This window comes from Lissotriton helveticus, chromosome 1_1, assembly GCF_964261635.1.
Source record: "Lissotriton helveticus chromosome 1_1, aLisHel1.1, whole genome shotgun sequence".
In the NCBI taxonomy this organism is placed as follows: domain Eukaryota; kingdom Metazoa; phylum Chordata; class Amphibia; order Caudata; family Salamandridae; genus Lissotriton; species Lissotriton helveticus.
In genome coordinates, this window is record NC_136057.1 from 215,984,963 (window position 1) to 216,008,549 (window position 23,587).

A 23,587-nucleotide genomic window follows, 5' to 3' on the forward strand; every position below is an offset into this window, starting at 1 on the left:
AAGAAGACTTACCCAAACTGTATCATGTAGTTTGTTGATTATCTTTTACCCAATTCAATGTTCAAAATGTAAGGTAGTGTCCGATTAACTTGATAAAGTTGGTCAACAGCTGATAGGTCATCTTTTTATTTGTGAATCTCTGATCACCGTGTTGAATCAGGTCGGATCTCTAGTGCAATGGATAGCGGCTTGGAGTCCTAGACGAATGTAGCAAAAGCATTCAAAGGCTTTGTGTTCAAACACCAGCTGGGTCAATTTTATCCCTCCTCTTATTTTATAACTAATTGAAACAGTAACAAGCAATGCCTGCGTCTGCATCACCAGAAACATTTACCAACATGGCAGTGAAAGAAAGTCTACTTAAACAGAGACTGTTTGCTTTGAAAACATTGCATAATCTATGCCCAAGAGGAAATTCCCAAAGATACTGCTGAAAATGTAATTTAGTAGGTAGTAATAGTATTTGGCACTTTATTGATTTCACAATGTCATTTTAGACACATGATTTCTAAGTCAGCCGAAAATGAGATAGTCCAAATTTCAGGATTTAAAATGGATTACGTGTGCTGCTGAAATTTCAAATGCTTAACACCTTCAATGCTACAGGAGATTTTCCTCCTGTGCTGAATGATCTGTAAATCCATTGTTCATGACGAGCTCAGCTCGTCATAAGCACACGACAAGTGTACTGCACGACGAGCTGAGCTCGTCATGAGCATGGAAGGGGTTAAAACATCAATTTGTTATTAAACTCTACAAATTTGATTGCTAATATATGTAACCATATTAATACACAGAGTGTAGGTCAGTGTACGTCCACATTTGTTTAGCTGATTTTAAGACAGAGTATAGCAGAGCCTGGATAGCTCAGTCGGTAGAGCATCAGACTTTTAATCTGAGGGTCCAGGGTTCAAGTCCCTGTTCAGGCGGGTGCTTCCTTTAAAGAAAAATTACTCTAATTGGATGCTCTTTTTGTGTTCCCCTGCATGACGAATAAGATATTCCATTACTAAAATTGCAAAAACGTCTTTCATGGAGTTGTGAAATGCACATCTGCCTCATATATCATGTGCCATTTGACTAAACTTAAGTCGTACGTAGATTTACCTAAGGTATCATGTAACTTGAGACGGTGAATATAATTTCCCCAATTCAATATTCAAAATAAATCCATGGTTATAGTATCAAATGAACTTTATAAAGCTGATCAACATTATTTCATTTCAGAATATCTCTGCACCTCATCAGAGCGTATTGGCTCTGTGGCGCAATGGATAGCGCATTGGACTTCTAGGTGAATGTAAAAAAGATATTCAAAGGTTGTGGGTTCGAATCCCACCAGAGTCAGTTTTATCCCTATTTATTTCATAACTGTTTAAAAGAGTAATAAACAGTGCATGCATGCTTCTGCTTCACCAAAAAGGGCAGTGAAAGGAAGTCTATTTTAAATAGATACTATTCAAGTTACGCAATCTTTGCAGAAGAGGAAATTGGCAGCTGTACTTATGAAAATGTAATTTACTCAGAAGTAAGATTTTGGGCCCTTCCTTAATTTTACAATGTCAATAAAAACATATGAATTCTAAGTCAGCAAAAAAAATTGAGATAGTAGCAATTTCAGGACTTACAATAAGGTTAAATTTACTGAAGAGATTTCAAATGCTTGAAGTACCAATTCATTATTATATTCCGCGTATTCAGTACTTAATACCGGCAACCATCTTAAGAAACGTAGTGATAGTTGGGACACTTCAAATGTTGATAAGGTCATTTTGTGGAGCGACCTCTCCGAGCCTGGATAGCTCAGTCGGGAGAGCATCAGACTTTTAATCTGAGGGCCCAGGGTTCAAGTCCCTGTTCAGGCGGCTTGGTTAAAGAAAAGGTATGTCAATTGCATACTCTTTTCAGGATCCAATGAATGGGGAGTCCTATTAGAGATGTTTCAAAAAAGTCTTAATCAAGTCATTACATACCCATCTGTCTTCTACATTCTTTGACAAGGGTTAAGAAGACTTACCCAAACTGTATCATGTAGTTTGTTGATTAACTTTTACCCAATTCAATGTTCAAAATGTAAGGTAGTGTCCGATTAACTTGATAAAGTTGGTCAACAGCTGATAGGTCATCTTTTTATTTGTGAATCTCTGATCACCGTGTTGAATCAGGTCGGATCTCTAGTGCAATGGATAGCGGCTTGGAGTCCTAGACGAATGTAGCAAAAGCATTCAAAGGCTTTGTGTTCAAACACCAGCTGGGTCAATTTTATCCCTCCTCTTATTTTATAACTAATTGAAACAGTAACAAGCAATGCCTGCGTCTGCATCACCAGAAACATTTACCAACATGGCAGTGAAAGAAAGTCTACTTAAACAGAGACTGTTTGCTTTGAAAACATTGCATAATCTATGCCCAAGAGGAAATTCCCAAAGATACTGCTGAAAATGTAATTTAGTAGGTAGTAATAGTATTTGGCACTTTATTGATTTCACAATGTCATTTTAGACACATGATTTCTAAGTCAGCCGAAAATGAGATAGTCCAAATTTCAGGATTTAAAATGGATTACGTGTGCTGCTGAAATTTCAAATGCTTAACACCTTCAATGCTACAGGAGATTTTCCTCCTGTGCTGAATGATCTGTAAATCCATTGTTCATGACGAGCTCAGCTCGTCATAAGCACACGACAAGTGTACTGCACGACGAGCTGAGCTCGTCATGAGCATGGAAGGGGTTAAAACATCAATTTGTTATTAAACTCTACAAATTTGATTGCTAATATATGTAACCATATTAATACACAGAGTGTAGGTCAGTGTACGTCCACATTTGTTTAGCTGATTTTAAGACAGAGTATAGCAGAGCCTGGATAGCTCAGTCGGTAGAGCATCAGACTTTTAATCTGAGGGTCCAGGGTTCAAGTCCCTGTTCAGGCGGGTTCTTCCTTTAAAGAAAAATTACTCTAATTGGATGCTCTTTTTGTGTTCCCCTGCATGACGAATAAGATATTCCATTACTAAAATTGCAAAAACGTCTTTCATGGAGTTGTGAAATGCACATCTGCCTCATATATCATGTGCCATTTGACTAAACTTAAGTCGTACGTAGATTTACCTAAGGTATCATGTAACTTGAGACGGTGAATATAATTTCCCCAATTCAATATTCAAAATAAATCCATGGTTATAGTATCAAATGAACTTTATAAAGCTGATCAACATTATTTCATTTCAGAATATCTCTGCACCTCATCAGAGCGTATTGGCTCTGTGGCGCAATGGATAGCGCATTGGACTTCTAGGTGAATGTAAAAAAGATATTCAAAGGTTGTGGGTTCGAATCCCACCAGAGTCAGTTTTATCCCTATTTATTTCATAACTGTTTAAAAGAGTAATAAACAGTGCATGCATGCTTCTGCTTCACCAAAAAGGGCAGTGAAAGGAAGTCTATTTTAAATAGATACTATTCAAGTTACGCAATCTTTGCAGAAGAGGAAATTGGCAGCTGTACTTATGAAAATGTAATTTACTCAGAAGTAAGATTTTGGGCCCTTCCTTAATTTTACAATGTCAATAAAAAAATATGAATTCTAAGTCAGCAAAAAAAATTGAGATAGTAGCAATTTCAGGACTTACAATAAGGTTAAATTTACTGAAGAGATTTCAAATGCTTGAAGTACCAATTCATTATTATATTCCGCGTATTCAGTACTTAATACCGGCAACCATCTTAAGAAACGTAGTGATAGTTGGGACACTTCAAATGTTGATAAGGTCATTTTGTGGAGCGACCTCTCCGAGCCTGGATAGCTCAGTCGGGAGAGCATCAGACTTTTAATCTGAGGGCCCAGGGTTCAAGTCCCTGTTCAGGCGGCTTGGTTAAAGAAAAGGTATGTCAATTGCATACTCTTTTCAGGATCCAATGAATGGGGAGTCCTATTAGAGATGTTTCAAAAAAGTCTTAATCAAGTCATTACATACCCATCTGTCTTCTACATTCTTTGACAAGGGTTAAGAAGACTTACCCAAACTGTATCATGTAGTTTGTTGATTAACTTTTACCCAATTCAATGTTCAAAATGTAAGGTAGTGTCCGATTAACTTGATAAAGTTGGTCAACAGCTGATAGGTCATCTTTTTATTTGTGAATCTCTGATCACCGTGTTGAATCAGGTCGGATCTCTAGTGCAATGGATAGCGGCTTGGAGTCCTAGACGAATGTAGCAAAAGCATTCAAAGGCTTTGTGTTCAAACACCAGCTGGGTCAATTTTATCCCTCCTCTTATTTTATAACTAATTGAAACAGTAACAAGCAATGCCTGCGTCTGCATCACCAGAAACATTTACCAACATGGCAGTGAAAGAAAGTCTACTTAAACAGAGACTGTTTGCTTTGAAAACATTGCATAATCTATGCCCAAGAGGAAATTCCCAAAGATACTGCTGAAAATGTAATTTAGTAGGTAGTAATAGTATTTGGCACTTTATTGATTTCACAATGTCATTTTAGACACATGATTTCTAAGTCAGCCGAAAATGAGATAGTCCAAATTTCAGGATTTAAAATGGATTACGTGTGCTGCTGAAATTTCAAATGCTTAACACCTTCAATGCTACAGGAGATTTTCCTCCTGTGCTGAATGATCTGTAAATCCATTGTTCATGACGAGCTCAGCTCGTCATAAGCACACGACAAGTGTACTGCACGACGAGCTGAGCTCGTCATGAGCATGGAAGGGGTTAAAACATCAATTTGTTATTAAACTCTACAAATTTGATTGCTAATATATGTAACCATATTAATACACAGAGTGTAGGTCAGTGTACGTCCACATTTGTTTAGCTGATTTTAAGACAGAGTATAGCAGAGCCTGGATAGCTCAGTCGGTAGAGCATCAGACTTTTAATCTGAGGGTCCAGGGTTCAAGTCCCTGTTCAGGCGGGTTCTTCCTTTAAAGAAAAATTACTCTAATTGGATGCTCTTTTTGTGTTCCCCTGCATGACGAATAAGATATTCCATTACTAAAATTGCAAAAACGTCTTTCATGGAGTTGTGAAATGCACATCTGCCTCATATATCATGTGCCATTTGACTAAACTTAAGTCGTACGTAGATTTACCTAAGGTATCATGTAACTTGAGACGGTGAATATAATTTCCCCAATTCAATATTCAAAATAAATCCATGGTTATAGTATCAAATGAACTTTATAAAGCTGATCAACATTATTTCATTTCAGAATATCTCTGCACCTCATCAGAGCGTATTGGCTCTGTGGCGCAATGGATAGCGCATTGGACTTCTAGGTGAATGTAAAAAAGATATTCAAAGGTTGTGGGTTCGAATCCCACCAGAGTCAGTTTTATCCCTATTTATTTCATAACTGTTTAAAAGAGTAATAAACAGTGCATGCATGCTTCTGCTTCACCAAAAAGGGCAGTGAAAGGAAGTCTATTTTAAATAGATACTATTCAAGTTACGCAATCTTTGCAGAAGAGGAAATTGGCAGCTGTACTTATGAAAATGTAATTTACTCAGAAGTAAGATTTTGGGCCCTTCCTTAATTTTACAATGTCAATAAAAAAATATGAATTCTAAGTCAGCAAAAAAAATTGAGATAGTAGCAATTTCAGGACTTACAATAAGGTTAAATTTACTGAAGAGATTTCAAATGCTTGAAGTACCAATTCATTATTATATTCCGCGTATTCAGTACTTAATACCGGCAACCATCTTAAGAAACGTAGTGATAGTTGGGACACTTCCAAATGTTGATAAGGTCATTTTGTGGAGCGACCTCTCCGAGCCTGGATAGCTCAGTCGGGAGAGCATCAGACTTTTAATCTGAGGGCCCAGGGTTCAAGTCCCTGTTCAGGCGGCTTGGTTAAAGAAAAGGTATATCAATTGCATACTCTTTTCAGGATCCAATGAATGGGGAGTCCTATTAGAGATGTTTCAAAAAAGTCTTAATCAAGTCATTACATACCCATCTGTCTTCTACATTCTTTGACAAGGGTTAAGAAGACTTACCCAAACTGTATCATGTAGTTTGTTGATTATCTTTTACCCAATTCAATGTTCAAAATGTAAGGTAGTGTCCGATTAACTTGATAAAGTTGGTCAACAGCTGATAGGTCATCTTTTTATTTGTGAATCTCTGATCACCGTGTTGAATCAGGTCGGATCTCTAGTGCAATGGATAGCGGCTTGGAGTCCTAGACGAATGTAGCAAAAGCATTCAAAGGCTTTGTGTTCAAACACCAGCTGGGTCAATTTTATCCCTCCTCTTATTTTATAACTAATTGAAACAGTAACAAGCAATGCCTGCGTCTGCATCACCAGAAACATTTACCAACATGGCAGTGAAAGAAAGTCTACTTAAACAGAGACTGTTTGCTTTGAAAACATTGCATAATCTATGCCCAAGAGGAAATTCCCAAAGATACTGCTGAAAATGTAATTTAGTAGGTAGTAATAGTATTTGGCACTTTATTGATTTCACAATGTCATTTTAGACACATGATTTCTAAGTCAGCCGAAAATGAGATAGTCCAAATTTCAGGATTTAAAATGGATTACGTGTGCTGCTGAAATTTCAAATGCTTAACACCTTCAATGCTACAGGAGATTTTCCTCCTGTGCTGAATGATCTGTAAATCCATTGTTCATGACGAGCTCAGCTCGTCATAAGCACACGACAAGTGTACTGCACGACGAGCTGAGCTCGTCATGAGCATGGAAGGGGTTAAAACATCAATTTGTTATTAAACTCTACAAATTTGATTGCTAATATATGTAACCATATTAATACACAGAGTGTAGGTCAGTGTACGTCCACATTTGTTTAGCTGATTTTAAGACAGAGTATAGCAGAGCCTGGATAGCTCAGTCGGTAGAGCATCAGACTTTTAATCTGAGGGTCCAGGGTTCAAGTCCCTGTTCAGGCGGGTGCTTCCTTTAAAGAAAAATTACTCTAATTGGATGCTCTTTTTGTGTTACCCTGCATGACGAATAAGATATTCCATTACTAAAATTGCAAAAACGTCTTTCATGGAGTTGTGAAATGCACATCTGCCTCATATATCATGTGCCATTTGACTAAACTTAAGTCGTACGTAGATTTACCTAAGGTATCATGTAACTTGAGACGGTGAATATAATTTCCCCAATTCAATATTCAAAATAAATCCATGGTTATAGTATCAAATGAACTTTATAAAGCTGATCAACATTATTTCATTTCAGAATATCTCTGCACCTCATCAGAGCGTATTGGCTCTGTGGCGCAATGGATAGCGCATTGGACTTCTAGGTGAATGTAAAAAAGATATTCAAAGGTTGTGGGTTCGAATCCCACCAGAGTCAGTTTTATCCCTATTTATTTCATAACTATTTAAAAGAGTAATAAACAGTGCATGCATGCTTCTGCTTCACCAAAAAGGGCAGTGAAAGGAAGTCTATTTTAAATAGATACTATTCAAGTTACGCAATCTTTGCAGAAGAGGAAATTGGCAGCTGTACTTATGAAAATGTAATTTACTCAGAAGTAAGATTTTGGGCCCTTCCTTAATTTTACAATGTCAATAAAAACATATGAATTCTAAGTCAGCAAAAAAAATTGAGATAGTAGCAATTTCAGGACTTACAATAAGGTTAAATTTACTGAAGAGATTTCAAATGCTTGAAGTACCAATTCATTATTATATTCCGCGTATTCAGTACTTAATACCGGCAACCATCTTAAGAAACGTAGTGATAGTTGGGACACTTCCAAATGTTGATAAGGTCATTTTGTGGAGCGACCTCTCCGAGCCTGGATAGCTCAGTCGGGAGAGCATCAGACTTTTAATCTGAGGGCCCAGGGTTCAAGTCCCTGTTCAGGCGGCTTGGTTAAAGAAAAGGTATATCAATTGCATACTCTTTTCAGGATCCAATGAATGGGGAGTCCTATTAGAGATGTTTCAAAAAAGTCTTAATCAAGTCATTACATACCCATCTGTCTTCTACATTCTTTGACAAGGGTTAAGAAGACTTACCCAAACTGTATCATGTAGTTTGTTGATTATCTTTTACCCAATTCAATGTTCAAAATGTAAGGTAGTGTCCGATTAACTTGATAAAGTTGGTCAACAGCTGATAGGTCATCTTTTTATTTGTGAATCTCTGATCACCTTGTTGAATCAGGTCGGATCTCTAGTGCAATGGATAGCGGCTTGGAGTCCTAGACGAATGTAGCAAAAGCATTTAAAGGCTTTGTGTTCAAACACCAGCTGGGTCAATTTTATCCCTCCTCTTATTTTATAACTAATTGAAACAGTAACAAGCAATGCCTGCGTCTGCATCACCAGAAACATTTACCAACATGGCAGTGAAAGAAAGTCTACTTAAACAGAGACTGTTTGCTTTGAAAACATTGCATAATCTATGCCCAAGAGGAAATTCCCAAAGATACTGCTGAAAATGTAATTTAGTAGGTAGTAATAGTATTTGGCACTTTATTGATTTCAAATGTCATTTTAGACACATGATTTCTAAGTCAGCCGAAAATGAGATAGTCCAAATTTCAGGATTTAAAATGGATTACGTGTGCTGCTGAAATTTCAAATGCTTAACACCTTCAATGCTACAGGAGATTTTCCTCCTGTGCTGAATGATCTGTAAATCCATTGTTCATGACGAGCTCAGCTCGTCATAAGCACACGACAAGTGTACTGCACGACGAGCTGAGCTCGTCATGAGCATGGAAGGGGTTAAAACATCAATTTGTTATTAAACTCTACAAATTTGATTGCTAATATATGTAACCATATTAATACACAGAGTGTAGGTCAGTGTACGTCCACATTTGTTTAGCTGATTTTAAGACAGAGTATAGCAGAGCCTGGATAGCTCAGTCGGTAGAGCATCAGACTTTTAATCTGAGGGTCCAGGGTTCAAGTCCCTGTTCAGGCGGGTGCTTCCTTTAAAGAAAAATTACTCTAATTGGATGCTCTTTTTGTGTTCCCCTGCATGACGAATAAGATATTCCATTACTAAAATTGCAAAAACGTCTTTCATGGAGTTGTGAAATGCACATCTGCCTCATATATCATGTGCCATTTGACTAAACTTAAGTCGTACGTAGATTTACCTAAGGTATCATGTAACTTGAGACGGTGAATATAATTTCCCCAATTCAATATTCAAAATAAATCCATGGTTATAGTATCAAATGAACTTTATAAAGCTGATCAACATTATTTCATTTCAGAATATCTCTGCACCTCATCAGAGCGTATTGGCTCTGTGGCGCAATGGATAGCGCATTGGACTTCTAGGTGAATGTAAAAAAGATATTCAAAGGTTGTGGGTTCGAATCCCACCAGAGTCAGTTTTATCCCTATTTATTTCATAACTGTTTAAAAGAGTAATAAACAGTGCATGCATGCTTCTGCTTCACCAAAAAGGGCAGTGAAAGGAAGTCTATTTTAAATAGATACTATTCAAGTTACGCAATCTTTGCAGAAGAGGAAATTGGCAGCTGTACTTATGAAAATGTAATTTACTCAGAAGTAAGATTTTGGGCCCTTCCTTAATTTTACAATGTCAATAAAAACATATGAATTCTAAGTCAGCAAAAAAAATTGAGATAGTAGCAATTTCAGGTCTTACAATAAGGTTAAATTTACTGAAGAGATTTCAAATGCTTGAAGTACCAATTCATTATTATATTCCGCGTATTCAGTACTTAATACCGGCAACCATCTTAAGAAACGTAGTGATAGTTGGGACACTTCCAAATGTTGATAAGGTCATTTTGTGGAGCGACCTCTCCGAACCTGGATAGCTCAGTCGGGAGAGCATCAGACTTTTAATCTGAGGGCCCAGGGTTCAAGTCCCTGTTCAGGCGGCTTGGTTAAAGAAAAGGTATATCAATTGCATACTCTTTTCAGGATCCAATGAATGGGGAGTCCTATTAGAGATGTTTCAAAAAAGTCTTAATCAAGTCATTACATACCCATCTGTCTTCTACATTCTTTGACAAGGGTTAAGAAGACTTACCCAAACTGTATCATGTAGTTTGTTGATTAACTTTTACCCAATTGAATGTTCAAAATGTAAGGTGGTGTCCGATTAACTTGATAAAGTTGGTCCACAGCTGATAGGTCATCTTTTTCTTTGTGAATCTCTGATCACCGTGTTGAATCAGGTCGGATCTCTAGTGCAATGGATAGCGGCTTGGAGTCCTAGACGAATGTAGCAAAAGCATTCAAAGGCTTTGTGTTCAAACACCAGCTGGGTCAATTTTATCCCTCCTCTTATTTTATAACTAATTGAAACAGTAACAAGCAATGCCTGCGTCTGCATCACCAGAAACATTTACCAACATGGCAGTGAAAGAAAGTCTACTGAAACAGAGACTGTTTGCTTTGAAAACATTGCATAATCTATGCCCAAGAGGAAATTCCCAAAGATACTGCTGAAAATGTAATTTAGTAGGTAGTAATAGTATTTGGCACTTTATTGATTTCACAATGTCATTTTAGACACATGATTTCTAAGTCAGCCGAAAATGAGATAGTCCAAATTTCAGGATTTAAAATGGATTACGTGTGCTGCTGAAATTTCAAATGCTTAACACCTTCAATGCTACAGGAGATTTTCCTCCTGTGCTGAATGATCTGTAAATCCATTGTTTATGACGAGCTCAGCTCGTCATAAGCACACGACAAGTGTACTGCACGACGAGCTGAGCTCGTCATGAGCATGGAAGGGGTTAAAACATCAATTTGTTATTAAACTCTACAAATTTGATTGCTAATATATGTAACCATATTAATACACAGAGTGTAGGTCAGTGTACGTCCACATTTGTTTAGTTGATTTTAAGACAGAGTATAGCAGAGCCTGGATAGCTCAGTCGGTAGAGCATCAGACTTTTAATCTGAGGGTCCAGGGTTCAAGTCCCTGTTCAGGCGGTTGCTTCCTTTAAAGAAAAATTACTCTAATTGGATGCTCTTTTTGTGTTCCTCTGCATGACGAATAAGATATTCCATTACTAAAATTGCAAAAACGTCTTTCATGGAGTTGTGAAATGCACATCTGCCTCATATATCATGTGCCATTTGACTAAACTTAAGTCGTACGTAGACTTACCTAAGGTATCATGTAACTTGAGACGGTGAATATAATTTCCCCAATTCAATATTCAAAATAAATCCATGGTTATAGTATCAAATGAACTTTATAAAGCTGATCAACATTATTTCATTTCAGAATATCTATGCACCTCATCAGAGTGTATTGGATCTGTGGCGCAATGGATAGCGCATTGGACTTCTAGGTGAATGTAAAAAAGATGTTCAAAGGTTGTGGGTTCGAATCCCACCAGAGTCACTTTTAGCCCTATTTATTTCATAACTGTTTAAAAGAGTAATAAGCAGTGCATGCATGCTTCTGCTTCACCAAAAAGGGCAGTGAAAGGAAGTCTATTTTAAATAGATACTATTCAAGTTACGCAATCTTTGCAGAAGAGGAAATTGGCAGCTGTACTTATGAAAATGTAATTTACTCAGAAGTAAGATTTTGGGCCCTTCCTTAATTTTACAATGTCAATAAAAACATATGAATTCTAAGTCAGCAAAAAAAATGAGATAGTAGCAATTTCAGGACTTACAATAAGGTTAAATTTACTGAAGAGATTTCAAATGCTTGAAGTACCAATTCATTATTATATTCCGCGTATTCAGTACTTAATACCGGCAACCATCTTAAGAAACGTAGTGATAGTTGGGACACTTCCAAATGTTGATAAGGTCATTTTGTGGAGCGACCTCTCCGAGCCTGGATAGCTCAGTCGGGAGAGCATCAGACTTTTAATCTGAGGGCCCAGGGTTCAAGTCCCTGTTCAGGCGGCTTGGTTAAAGAAAAGGTATATCAATTGCATACTCTTTTCAGGATCCAATGAATGGGGAGTCCTATTAGAGATGTTTCAAAATAGTCTTAATCAAGTCATTACATACCCATCTGTCTTCTACATTCTTTGACAAGGGTTAAGAAGACTTACCCAAACTGTATCATGTAGTTTGTTGATTAACTTTTACCCAATTCAATGTTCAAAATGTAAGGTAGTGTCCGATTAACTTGATAAAGTTGGTCAACAGCTGATAGGTCATCTTTTTATTTGTGAATCTCTGATCACCGTGTTGAATCAGGTCGGATCTCTAGTGCAATGGATAGCGGCTTGGAGTCCTAGACGAATGTAGCAAAAGCATTCAAAGGCTTTGTGTTCAAACACCAGCTGGGTCAATTTTATCCCTCCTCTTATTTTATAACTAATTGAAACAGTAACAAGCAATGCCTGCGTCTGCATCACCAGAAACATTTACCAACATGGCAGTGAAAGAAAGTCTACTTAAACAGAGACTGTTTGCTTTGAAAACATTGCATAATCTATGCCCAAGAGGAAATTCCCAAAGATACTGCTGAAAATGTAATTTAGTAGGTAGTAATAGTATTTGGCACTTTATTGATTTCACAATGTCATTTTAGACACATGATTTCTAAGTCAGCCGAAAATGAGATAGTCCAAATTTCAGGATTTAAAATGGATTACGTGTGCTGCTGAAATTTCAAATGCTTAACACCTTCAATGCTACAGGAGATTTTCCTCCTGTGCTGAATGATCTGTAAATCCATTGTTCATGACGAGCTCAGCTCGTCATAAGCACACGACAAGTGTACTGCACGACGAGCTGAGCTCGTCATGAGCATGGAAGGGGTTAAAACATCAATTTGTTATTAAACTCTACAAATTTGATTGCTAATATATGTAACCATATTAATACACAGAGTGTAGGTCAGTGTACGTCCACATTTGTTTAGCTGATTTTAAGACAGAGTATAGCAGAGCCTGGATAGCTCAGTCGGTAGAGCATCAGACTTTTAATCTGAGGGTCCAGGGTTCAAGTCCCTGTTCAGGCGGGTGCTTCCTTTAAAGAAAAATTACTCTAATTGGATGCTCTTTTTGTGTTCCCCTGCATGACGAATAAGATATTCTATTACTAAAATTGCAAAAACGTCTTTCATGGAGTTGTGAAATGCACATCTGCCTCATATATCATGTGCCATTTGACTAAACTTAAGTCGTACGTAGATTTACCTAAGGTATCATGTAACTTGAGACGGTGAATATAATTTCCCCCATTCAATATTCAAAATAAATCCATGGTTATAGTATCAAATGAACTTTATAAAGCTGATCAACATTATTTCATTTCAGAATATCTCTGCACCTCATCAGAGTGTATTGGCTCTGTGGCGCAATGGATAGCGCATTGGACTTCTAGGTGAATGTAAAAAAGATATTCAAAGGTTGTGGGTTCGAATCCCACCAGAGTCAGTTTTATCCCTATTTATTTCATAACTGTTTAAAAGAGTAATAAACAGTGCATGCATGCTTCTGCTTCACCAAAAAGGGCAGTGAAAGGAAGTCTATTTTAAATAGATACTATTCAAGTTACGCAATCTTTGCAGAAGAGGAAATTGGCAGCTGTACTTATGAAAATGTAATTTACTCAGAAGTAAGATTTTGGGCCCTTCCTTAATTTTACAATGTCAATAAAAACATATGAATTCTAAGTCAGCAAAAAAAATTGAGATAGTAGCAATTTCAGGACTTACAATAAGGTTAAATTTACTGAAGAGATTTCAAATGCTTGAAGTACCAATTCATTATTATATTCCGCGTATTCAGTACTTAATACCGGCAACCATCTTAAGAAACGTAGTGATAGTTGGGACACCTCCAAATGTTGATAAGGTCATTTTGTGGAGCGACCTCTCTGAGCCTGGATAGCTCAGTCGGGAGAGCATCAGACTTTTAATCTGAGGGCCCAGGGTTCAAGTCCCTGTTCAGGCGGCTTGGTTAAAGAAAAGGTATATCAATTGCATACTCTTTTCAGGATCCAATGAATGGGGAGTCCTATTAGAGATGTTTCAAAAAAGTCTTAATCAAGTCATTACATACCCATCTGTCTTCTACATTCTTTGACAAGGGTTAAGAAGACTTACCCAAACTGTATCATGTAGTTTGTTGATTATCTTTTACCCAATTCAATGTTCAAAATGTAAGGTAGTGTCCGATTAACTTGATAAAGTTGGTCAACAGCTGATAGGTCATCTTTTTATTTGTGAATCTCTGATCACCGTGTTGAATCAGGTCGGATCTCTAGTGCAATGGATAGCGGCTTGGAGTCCTAGACGAATGTAGCAAAAGCATTCAAAGGCTTTGTGTTCAAACACCAGCTGGGTCAATTTTATCCCTCCTCTTATTTTATAACTAATTGAAACAGTAACAAGCAATGCCTGCGTCTGCATCACCAGAAACATTTACCAAAATGGCAGTGAAAGAAAGTCTACTTAAACAGAGACTGTTTGCTTTGAAAACATTGCATAATCTATGCCCAAGAGGAAGTTCCCAAAGAAACTGCTGAAAATGTATGTAATTTAGTAGGTAGTAATAGTATTTGGCACTTTATTGATTTCACAAGGTCATTTTAGACACATGATTTCTAAGTCAGCCGAAAATGAGATAGTACAAATTTCAGGATTTAAAATGGATTACGTGTGCTGCTGAAATTTCAAATGCTTAACACCTTCAATGCTACAGGAGATTTTCCTCCTGTGCTGAATGATCTGTAAATCCATTGTTCATGACGAGCTCAGCTCGTCATAAGCACACGACAAGTGTACTGCACGACGAGCTGAGCTCGTCATGAGCATGGAAGGGGTTAAAACATCAATTTGTTATTAAACTCTACAAATTTGATTGCTAATATATGTAACCATATTAATACACAGAGTGTAGGTCAGTGTACGTCCACATTTGTTTAGCTGATTTTAAGACAGAGTATAGCAGAGCCTGGATAGCTCAGTCGGTAGAGCATCAGACTTTTAATCTGAGGGTCCAGGGTTCAAGTCCCTGTTCAGGCGGGTGCTTCCTTTAAAGAAAAATTACTCTAATTGGATGCTCTTTTTGTGTTCCCCTGCATGACGAATAAGATATTCCATTACTAAAATTGCAAAAACGTCTTTCATGGAGTTGTGAAATGCACATCTGCCTCATATATCATGTGCCATTTGACTAAACTTAAGTCGTACGTAGATTTACCTAAGGTATCATGTAACTTGAGACGGTGAATATAATTTCCCCAATTCAATATTCAAAATAAATCCATGGTTATAGTATCAAATGAACTTTATAAAGCTGATCAACATTATTTCATTTCAGAATATCTCTGCACCTCATCAGAGCGTATTGGCTCTGTGGCGCAATGGATAGCGCATTGGACTTCTAGGTGAATGTAAAAAAGATATTCAAAGGTTGTGGGTTCGAATCCCACCAGAGTCAGTTTTATCCCTATTTATTTCATAACTGTTTAAAAGAGTAATAAACAGTGCATGCATGCTTCTGCTTCACGAAAAAGGGCAGTGAAAGGAAGTCTATTTTAAATAGATACTATTCAAATTACGCAATCTTTGCAGAAGAGGAAATTGGCAGCTGTACTTATGAAAATGTAATTTACTCAGAAGTAAGATTTTGGGCCCTTCCTTAATTTTACAATGTCAATAAAAACATATGAATTCTAAGTCAGCAAAAAAAATTGAGATAGTAGCAATTTCAGGACTTACAATAAGGTTACATGTACTGAAGAGATTTCAAATGCTTGAAGTACCAATTCATTATTATATTCCGCGTATTCAGTACTTAATACCGGCAACCATCTTAAGAAACGTAGTGATAGTTGGGACACCTCCAAATGTTGATAAGGTCATTTTGTGGAGCGACCTCTCTGAGCCTGGATAGCTCAGTCGGGAGAGCATCAGACTTTTAATCTGAGGGCCCAGGGTTCAAGTCCCTGTTCAGGCGGCTTGGTTAAAGAAAAGGTATATCAATTGCATACTCTTTTCAGGATCCAATGAATGGGGAGTCCTATTAGTGATGTTTCAAAAAAGTCTTAATCAAGTCATTACATACCCATCTGTCTTCTACATTCTTTGACAAGGGTTAAGAAGACTTACCCAAACTGTATCATGTAGTTTGTTGATTATCTTTTACCCAATTCAATGTTCAAAATGTAAGGTAGTGTCCGATTAACTTGATAAAGTTGGTCAACAGCTGATAGGTCATCTTTTTATTTGTGAATCTCTGATCACCGTGTTGAATCAAGTCGGATCTCTAGTGCAATGGATAGCGGCTTGGAGTCCTAGACGAATGTAGCAAAAGCATTCAAAGGCTTTGTGTTCAAACACCAGCTGGGTCAATTTTATCCCTCCTCTTATTTTATAACTAATTGAAACAGTAACAAGCAATGCCTGCGTCTGCATCACCAGAAACATTTACCAAAATGGCAGAGAAAGAAAGTCTACTTAAACAGAGACTGTTTGCTTTGAAAACATTGCATAATCTATGCCCAAGAGGAAATTCCCCAAGATACTGCTGAAAATGTATGTAATTTAGTAGGTAGTAATACTATTTGGCACTTTATTGATTTCACAATGTCATTTTAGACACATGATTTCTAAGTCAGCCGAAAATGAGATAGTACAAATTTCAGGATTTAAAATGGATTACGTGTGCTGCTGAAATTTCAAATGCTTAACACCTTCAATGCTACAGGAGATTTTCCTCCTGTGCTGAATGATCTGTAAATCCATTGTTCATGACGAGCTCAGCTCGTCATAAGCACACGACAAGTGTACTGCACGAAGAGCTGAGCTCGTCATGAGCATGGAAGGGGTTAAAACATCAATTTGTTATTAAACTCTACAAATTTGATTGCTAATATATGTAACCATATTAATACATAGAGTGTAGGTCAGTGTACGTCCACATTTGTTTAGCTGATTTTAAGACAGAGTATAGCAGAGCCTGGATAGCTCAGTCGGTAGAGCATCAGACTTTTAATCTGAGGGTCCAGGGTTCAAGTCCCTGTTCAGGCGGTTGCTTCCTTTAAAGAAAAATTACTCTAATTGGATGTTCTTTTTGTGTTCCCCTGCATGACGAATAAGATATTCCATTACTAAAATTGCAAAAACGTCTTTCATGGAGTTGTGAAATGCACATCTGCCTCATATATCATGTGCCATTTGACTAAACTTAAGTCGTACGTAGATTTACCTAAGGTATCATGTAACTTGAGACGGTGAATATAATTTCCCCAATTCAATATTCAAAATAAATCCATGGTTATAGTATCAAATGAACTTTATAAAGCTGATCAACATTATTTCATTTCAGAATATCTCTGCACCTCATCAGAGCGTATTGGCTCTGTGGCGCAATGGATAGCGCATTTGACTTCTAGGTGAATGTAAAAAAGATATTCAAAGGTTGTGGGTTCGAATCCCACCAGAGTCAGTTTTATCCCTATTTATTTCATAACTGTTTAAAAGAGTAATAAACAGTGCATACATGCTTCTGCTTCACCAAAAAGGGCAGTGAAAGGAAGTCTATTTTAAATAGATACTATTCAAGTTACGCAATCTTTGCAGAAGAGGAAATTGGCAGCTGTACTTATGAAAATGTAATTTACTCAGAAGTAAGATTTTGGGCCCTTCCTTAATTTTACAATGTCAATAAAAACATATGAATTCTAAGTCAGCAAAAAAAATTGAGATAGTAGCAATTTCAGGACTTACAATAAGGTTAAATTTACTGAAGAGATTTCAAATGCTTGAAGTACCAATTCATTATTATATTCCGCGTATTCAGTACTTAATACCGGCAACCATCTTAAGAAACGTAGTGATAGTTGGGACACCTCCAAATGTTGATAAGGTCATTTTGTGGAGCGACCTCTCTGAGCCTGGATAGCTCAGTCGGGAGAGCATCAGACTTTTAATCTGAGGGCCCAGGGTTCAAGTCCCTGTTCAGGCGGCTTGGTTAAAGAAAAGGTATATCAATTGCATACTCTTTTCAGGATCCAATGAATGGGGAGTCCTATTAGAGATGTTTCAAAAAAGTCTTAATCAAGTCATTACATACCCATCTGTCTTCTACATTCTTTGACAAGGGTTAAGAAGACTTACCCAAACTGTATCATGTAGTTTGTTGATTATCTTTTACCCAATTCAATGTTCAAAATGTAAGGTAGTGTCCGATTAACTTGATAAAGTTGGTCAACAGCTGATAGGTCATCTTTTTATTTGTGAATCTCTGATCACCGTGTTGAATCAGGTCGGATCTCTAGTGCAATGGATAGCGGCTTGGAGTCCTAGACGAATGTAGCAAAAGCATTCAAAGGCTTTGTGTTCAAACACCAGCTGGGTCAATTTTATCCCTCCTCTTATTTTATAACTAATTGAAACAGTAACAAGCAATGCCTGCGTCTGCATCACCAGAAACATTTACCAAAATGGCAGTGAAAGAAAGTCTACTTAAACAGAGACTGTTTGCTTTGAAAACATTGCATAATCTATGCCCAAGAGGAAGTTCCCAAAGAAACTGCTGAAAATGTATGTAATTTAGTAGGTAGTAATAGTATTTGGCACTTTATTGATTTCACAAGGTCATTTTAGACACATGATTTCTAAGTCAGCCGAAAATGAGATAGTACAAATTTCAGGATTTAAAATGGATTACGTGTGCTGCTGAAATTTCAAATGCTTAACACCTTCAATGCTACAGGAGATTTTCCTCCTGTGCTGAATGATCTGTAAATCCATTGTTCATGACGAGCTCAGCTCGTCATAAGCACACGACAAGTGTACTGCACGACGAGCTGAGCTCGTCATGAGCATGGAAGGGGTTAAAACATCAATTTGTTATTAAACTCTACAAATTTGATTGCTAATATATGTAACCATATTAATACACAGAGTGTAGGTCAGTGTACGTCCACATTTGTTTAGCTGATTTTAAGACAGAGTATAGCAGAGCCTGGATAGCTCAGTCGGTAGAGCATCAGACTTTTAATCTGAGGGTCCAGGGTTCAAGTCCCTGTTCAGGCGGGTGCTTCCTTTAAAGAAAAATTACTCTAATTGGATGCTCTTTTTGTGTTCCCCTGCATGACGAATAAGATATTCCATTACTAAAATTGCAAAAACGTCTTCATTGGAGTTGTGAAATGCACATCTGCCTCATATATCATGTGCCATTTGACTAAACTTAAGTCGTACGTAGATTTACCTAAGGTATCATGTAACTTGAGACGGTGAATATAATTTCCCCAATTCAATATTCAAAATAAATCCATGGTTATAGTATCAAATGAACTTTATAAAGCTGATCAACATTATTTCATTTCAGAATATCTCTGCACCTCATCAGAGCGTATTGGCTCTGTGGCGCAATGGATAGCGCATTGGACTTCTAGGTGAATGTAAAAAAGATATTCAAAGGTTGTGGGTTCGAATCCCACCAGAGTCAGTTTTATCCCTATTTATTTCATAACTGTTTAAAAGAGTAATAAACAGTGCATGCATGCTTCTGCTTCACCAAAAAGGGCAGTGAAAGGAAGTCTATTTTAAATAGATACTATTCAAGTTACGCAATCTTTGCAGAAGAGGAAATTGGCAGCTGTACTTATGAAAATGTAATTTACTCAGAAGTAAGATTTTGGGCCCTTCCTTAATTTTACAATGTCAATAAAAACATATGAATTCTAAGTCAGCAAAAAAAATTGAGATAGTAGCAATTTCAGGACTTACAATAAGGTTAAATTTACTGAAGAGATTTCAAATGCTTGAAGTACCAATTCATTATTATATTCCGCGTATTCAGTACTTAATACCGGCAACCATCTTAAGAAACGTAGTGATAGTTGGGACACCTCCAAATGTTGATAAGGTCATTTTGTGGAGCGACCTCTCTGAGCCTGGATAGCTCAGTCGGGAGAGCAACAGACTTTTAATCTGAGGGCCCAGGGTTCAAGTCCCTGTTCAGGCGGCTTGGTTAAAGAAAAGGTATATCAATTGCATACTCTTTTCAGGATCCAATGAATGGGGAGTCCTATTAGAGATGTTTCAAAAAAGTCTTAATCAAGTCATTACATACCCATCTGTCTTCTACATTCTTTGACAAGGGTTAAGAAGACTTACCCAAACTGTATCATGTAGTTTGTTGATTATCTTTTACCCAATTCAATGTTCAAAATGTAAGGTAGTGTCCGATTAACTTGATAAAGTTGGTCAACAGCTGATAGGTCATCTTTTTATTTGTGAATCTCTGATCACCGTGTTGAATCAGGTCGGATCTCTAGTGCAATGGATAGCGGCTTGGAGTCCTAGACGAATGTAGCAAAAGCATTCAAAGGCTTTGTGTTCAAACACCAGCTGGGTCAATTTTATCCCTCCTCTTATTTTATAACTAATTGAAACAGTAACAAGCAATGCCTGCGTCTGCATCACCAGAAACATTTACCAAAATGGCAGTGAAAGAAAGTCTACTTAAACAGAGACTGTTTGCTTTGAAAACATTGCATAATCTATGCCCAAGAGGAAGTTCCCAAAGAAACTGCTGAAAATGTATGTAATTTAGTAGGTAGTAATAGTATTTGGCACTTTATTGATTTCACAATGTCATTTTAGACACATGATTTCTAAGTCAGCCGAAAATGAGATAGTCCAAATTTCAGGATTTAAAATGGATTACGTGTGCTGCTGAAATTTCAAATGCTTAACACCTTCAATGCTACAGGAGATTTTCCTCCTGTGCTGAATGATCTGTAAATCCATTGTTCATGACGAGCTCAGCTCGTCATAAGCACACGACAAGTGTACTGCACGACGAGCTGAGCTCGTCATGAGCATGGAAGGGGTTAAAACATCAATTTGTTATTAAACTCTACAAATTTGATTGCTAATATATGTAACCATATTAATACACAGAGTGTAGGTCAGTGTACGTCCACATTTGTTTAGCTGATTTTAAGACAGAGTATAGCAGAGCCTGGATAGCTCAGTCGGTAGAGCATCAGACTTTTAATCTGAGGGTCCAGGGTTCAAGTCCCTGTTCAGGCGGGTGCTTCCTTTAAAGAAAAATTACTCTAATTGGATGCTCTTTTTGTGTTCCCCTGCATGACGAATAAGATATTCCATTACTAAAATTGCAAAAACGTCTTCATTGGAGTTGTGAAATGCACATCTGCCTCATATATCATGTGCCATTTGACTAAACTTAAGTCGTACGTAGATTTACCTAAGGTATCATGTAACTTGAGACGGTGAATATAATTTCCCCAATTCAATATTCAAAATAAATCCATGGTTATAGTATCAAATGAACTTTATAAAGCTGATCAACATTATTTCATTTCAGAATATCTCTGCACCTCATCAGAGCGTATTGGCTCTGTGGCGCAATGGATAGCGCATTGGACTTCTAGGTGAATGTAAAAAAGATATTCAAAGGTTGTGGGTTCGAATCCCACCAGAGTCAGTTTTATCCCTATTTATTTCATAACTGTTTAAAAGAGTAATAAACAGTGCATGCATGCTTCTGCTTCACCAAAAAGGGCAGTGAAAGGAAGTCTATTTTAAATAGATACTATTCAAGTTACGCAATCTTTGCAGAAGAGGAAATTGGCAGCTGTACTTATGAAAATGTAATTTACTCAGAAGTAAGATTTTGGGCCCTTCCTTAATTTTACAATGTCAATAAAAACATATGAATTCTAAGTCAGCAAAAAAAATTGAGATAGTAGCAATTTCAGGACTTACAATAAGGTTAAATTTACTGAAGAGATTTCAAATGCTTGAAGTACCAATTCATTATTATATTCCGCGTATTCAGTACTTAATACCGGCAACCATCTTAAGAAACGTAGTGATAGTTGGGACACCTCCAAATGTTGATAAGGTCATTTTGTGGAGCGACCTCTCTGAGCCTGGATAGCTCAGTCGGGAGAGCAACAGACTTTTAATCTGAGGGCCCAGGGTTCAAGTCCCTGTTCAGGCGGCTTGGTTAAAGAAAAGGTATATCAATTGCATACTCTTTTCAGGATCCAATGAATGGGGAGTCCTATTAGAGATGTTTCAAAAAAGTCTTAATCAAGTCATTACATACCCATCTGTCTTCTACATTCTTTGACAAGGGTTAAGAAGACTTACCCAAACTGTATCATGTAGTTTGTTGATTATCTTTTACCCAATTCAATGTTCAAAATGTAAGGTAGTGTCCGATTAACTTGATAAAGTTGGTCAACAGCTGATAGGTCATCTTTTTATTTGTGAATCTCTGATCACCGTGTTGAATCAGGTCGGATCTCTAGTGCAATGGATAGCGGCTTGGAGTCCTAGACGAATGTAGCAAAAGCATTCAAAGGCTTTGTGTTCAAACACCAGCTGGGTCAATTTTATCCCTCCTCTTATTTTATAACTAATTGAAACAGTAACAAGCAATGCCTGCGTCTGCATCACCAGAAACATTTACCAAAATGGCAGTGAAAGAAAGTCTACTTAAACAGAGACTGTTTGCTTTGAAAACATTGCATAATCTATGCCCAAGAGGAAGTTCCCAAAGAAACTGCTGAAAATGTATGTAATTTAGTAGGTAGTAATAGTATTTGGCACTTTATTGATTTCACAATGTCATTTTAGACACATGATTTCTAAGTCAGCCGAAAATGAGATAGTACAAATTTCAGGATTTAAAATGGATTACGTGTGCTGCTGAAATTTCAAATGCTTAACACCTTCAATGCTACAGGAGATTTTCCTCCTGTGCTGAATGATCTGTAAATCCATTGTTCATGACGAGCTCAGCTCGTCATAAGCACACGACAAGTGTACTGCACCAAGAGCTGAGCTCGTCATGAGCATGGAAGGGGTTAAAACATCAATTTGTTATTAAACTCTACAAATTTGATTGCTAATATATGTAACCATATTAATACATAGAGTGTAGGTCAGTGTACGTCCACATTTGTTTAGCTGATTTTAAGACAGAGTATAGCAGAGCCTGGATAGCTCAGTCGGTAGAGCATCAGACGTTTAATCTGAGGGTCCAGGGTTCAAGTCCCTGTTCAGGCGGTTGCTTCCTTTAAAGAAAAATTACTCTAATTGGATGCTCTTTTTGTGTTCCCCTGCATGACGAATAAGATATTCCATTACTAAAATTGCAAAAACGTCTTTCATGGAGTTGTGAAATGCACATCTGCCTCATATATCATGTGCCATTTGACTAAACTTAAGTCGTACGTAGACTTACCTAAGGTATCATGTAACTTGAGACGGTGAATATAATTTCCCCAATTCAATATTCAAAATAAATCCATGGTTATAGTATCAAATGAACTTTATAAAGCTGATCAACATTATTTCATTTCAGAATATCTCTGCACCTAATCAGAGCGTATTGGCTCTGTGGCGCAATGGATAGCGCATTGGACTTCTAGGTGAATGTAAAAAAGATATTCAAAGGTTGTGGGTTCGAATCCCACCAGAGTCAGTTTTATCCCTATTTATTTCATAACTGTTTAAAAGAGTAATAAACAGTGCATGCATGCTTCTGCTTCACGAAAAAGGGCAGTGAAAGGAAGTCTATTTTAAATAGATACTATTCAAATTACGCTATCTTTGCAGAAGAGGAAATTGGCAGCTGTACTT

General features: G+C 37.2%; 22 non-coding genes across 22 annotated transcripts; all 22 read left to right on the forward strand.

The window, feature by feature from the left end:
• The first annotated feature begins 856 nt into the window (after positions 1–856).
• TRNAK-UUU (transfer RNA lysine (anticodon UUU)) lies at positions 857–929 on the forward strand. The gene has a single exon. It is a non-coding gene; the product is annotated as a tRNA-Lys (tRNA).
• A 327-nt stretch (positions 930–1,256) lies between these two features.
• Positions 1,257–1,347, forward strand: TRNAR-UCU (transfer RNA arginine (anticodon UCU)). Its single transcript is given in 2 exon segments — positions 1,257–1,293; positions 1,312–1,347. It is a non-coding gene; the product is annotated as a tRNA-Arg (tRNA).
• A 1,514-nt stretch (positions 1,348–2,861) lies between these two features.
• Positions 2,862–2,934, forward strand: TRNAK-UUU (transfer RNA lysine (anticodon UUU)). The gene has a single exon. It is a non-coding gene; the product is annotated as a tRNA-Lys (tRNA).
• Positions 2,935–3,261: 327 nt separating this feature from the next.
• On the forward strand, positions 3,262–3,352 carry TRNAR-UCU (transfer RNA arginine (anticodon UCU)). The gene is given in 2 exon segments: positions 3,262–3,298; positions 3,317–3,352. It is a non-coding gene; the product is annotated as a tRNA-Arg (tRNA).
• A 1,514-nt stretch (positions 3,353–4,866) lies between these two features.
• On the forward strand, positions 4,867–4,939 carry TRNAK-UUU (transfer RNA lysine (anticodon UUU)). Its single transcript has one exon. It is a non-coding gene; the product is annotated as a tRNA-Lys (tRNA).
• Positions 4,940–5,266: 327 nt separating this feature from the next.
• On the forward strand, positions 5,267–5,357 carry TRNAR-UCU (transfer RNA arginine (anticodon UCU)). Its single transcript is given in 2 exon segments — positions 5,267–5,303; positions 5,322–5,357. It is a non-coding gene; the product is annotated as a tRNA-Arg (tRNA).
• Positions 5,358–6,872: 1,515 nt separating this feature from the next.
• On the forward strand, positions 6,873–6,945 carry TRNAK-UUU (transfer RNA lysine (anticodon UUU)). The gene has a single exon. It is a non-coding gene; the product is annotated as a tRNA-Lys (tRNA).
• A 327-nt stretch (positions 6,946–7,272) lies between these two features.
• On the forward strand, positions 7,273–7,363 carry TRNAR-UCU (transfer RNA arginine (anticodon UCU)). Its single transcript is given in 2 exon segments — positions 7,273–7,309; positions 7,328–7,363. It is a non-coding gene; the product is annotated as a tRNA-Arg (tRNA).
• A 1,514-nt stretch (positions 7,364–8,877) lies between these two features.
• Positions 8,878–8,950, forward strand: TRNAK-UUU (transfer RNA lysine (anticodon UUU)). The gene has a single exon. It is a non-coding gene; the product is annotated as a tRNA-Lys (tRNA).
• A 327-nt stretch (positions 8,951–9,277) lies between these two features.
• Positions 9,278–9,368, forward strand: TRNAR-UCU (transfer RNA arginine (anticodon UCU)). Its single transcript is given in 2 exon segments — positions 9,278–9,314; positions 9,333–9,368. It is a non-coding gene; the product is annotated as a tRNA-Arg (tRNA).
• Positions 9,369–10,883: 1,515 nt separating this feature from the next.
• Positions 10,884–10,956, forward strand: TRNAK-UUU (transfer RNA lysine (anticodon UUU)). The gene has a single exon. It is a non-coding gene; the product is annotated as a tRNA-Lys (tRNA).
• Positions 10,957–12,888: 1,932 nt separating this feature from the next.
• On the forward strand, positions 12,889–12,961 carry TRNAK-UUU (transfer RNA lysine (anticodon UUU)). Its single transcript has one exon. It is a non-coding gene; the product is annotated as a tRNA-Lys (tRNA).
• A 327-nt stretch (positions 12,962–13,288) lies between these two features.
• On the forward strand, positions 13,289–13,379 carry TRNAR-UCU (transfer RNA arginine (anticodon UCU)). Its single transcript is given in 2 exon segments — positions 13,289–13,325; positions 13,344–13,379. It is a non-coding gene; the product is annotated as a tRNA-Arg (tRNA).
• Positions 13,380–14,898: 1,519 nt separating this feature from the next.
• Positions 14,899–14,971, forward strand: TRNAK-UUU (transfer RNA lysine (anticodon UUU)). Its single transcript has one exon. It is a non-coding gene; the product is annotated as a tRNA-Lys (tRNA).
• A 327-nt stretch (positions 14,972–15,298) lies between these two features.
• Positions 15,299–15,389, forward strand: TRNAR-UCU (transfer RNA arginine (anticodon UCU)). Its single transcript is given in 2 exon segments — positions 15,299–15,335; positions 15,354–15,389. It is a non-coding gene; the product is annotated as a tRNA-Arg (tRNA).
• Positions 15,390–16,908: 1,519 nt separating this feature from the next.
• Positions 16,909–16,981, forward strand: TRNAK-UUU (transfer RNA lysine (anticodon UUU)). Its single transcript has one exon. It is a non-coding gene; the product is annotated as a tRNA-Lys (tRNA).
• A 327-nt stretch (positions 16,982–17,308) lies between these two features.
• Positions 17,309–17,399, forward strand: TRNAR-UCU (transfer RNA arginine (anticodon UCU)). Its single transcript is given in 2 exon segments — positions 17,309–17,345; positions 17,365–17,399. It is a non-coding gene; the product is annotated as a tRNA-Arg (tRNA).
• Positions 17,400–18,918: 1,519 nt separating this feature from the next.
• On the forward strand, positions 18,919–18,991 carry TRNAK-UUU (transfer RNA lysine (anticodon UUU)). Its single transcript has one exon. It is a non-coding gene; the product is annotated as a tRNA-Lys (tRNA).
• Positions 18,992–19,318: 327 nt separating this feature from the next.
• TRNAR-UCU (transfer RNA arginine (anticodon UCU)) lies at positions 19,319–19,409 on the forward strand. Its single transcript is given in 2 exon segments — positions 19,319–19,355; positions 19,374–19,409. It is a non-coding gene; the product is annotated as a tRNA-Arg (tRNA).
• A 1,519-nt stretch (positions 19,410–20,928) lies between these two features.
• Positions 20,929–21,001, forward strand: TRNAK-UUU (transfer RNA lysine (anticodon UUU)). The gene has a single exon. It is a non-coding gene; the product is annotated as a tRNA-Lys (tRNA).
• Positions 21,002–21,328: 327 nt separating this feature from the next.
• Positions 21,329–21,419, forward strand: TRNAR-UCU (transfer RNA arginine (anticodon UCU)). Its single transcript is given in 2 exon segments — positions 21,329–21,365; positions 21,384–21,419. It is a non-coding gene; the product is annotated as a tRNA-Arg (tRNA).
• A 1,919-nt stretch (positions 21,420–23,338) lies between these two features.
• Positions 23,339–23,429, forward strand: TRNAR-UCU (transfer RNA arginine (anticodon UCU)). Its single transcript is given in 2 exon segments — positions 23,339–23,375; positions 23,394–23,429. It is a non-coding gene; the product is annotated as a tRNA-Arg (tRNA).
• Positions 23,430–23,587: the final 158 nt, after the last annotated feature.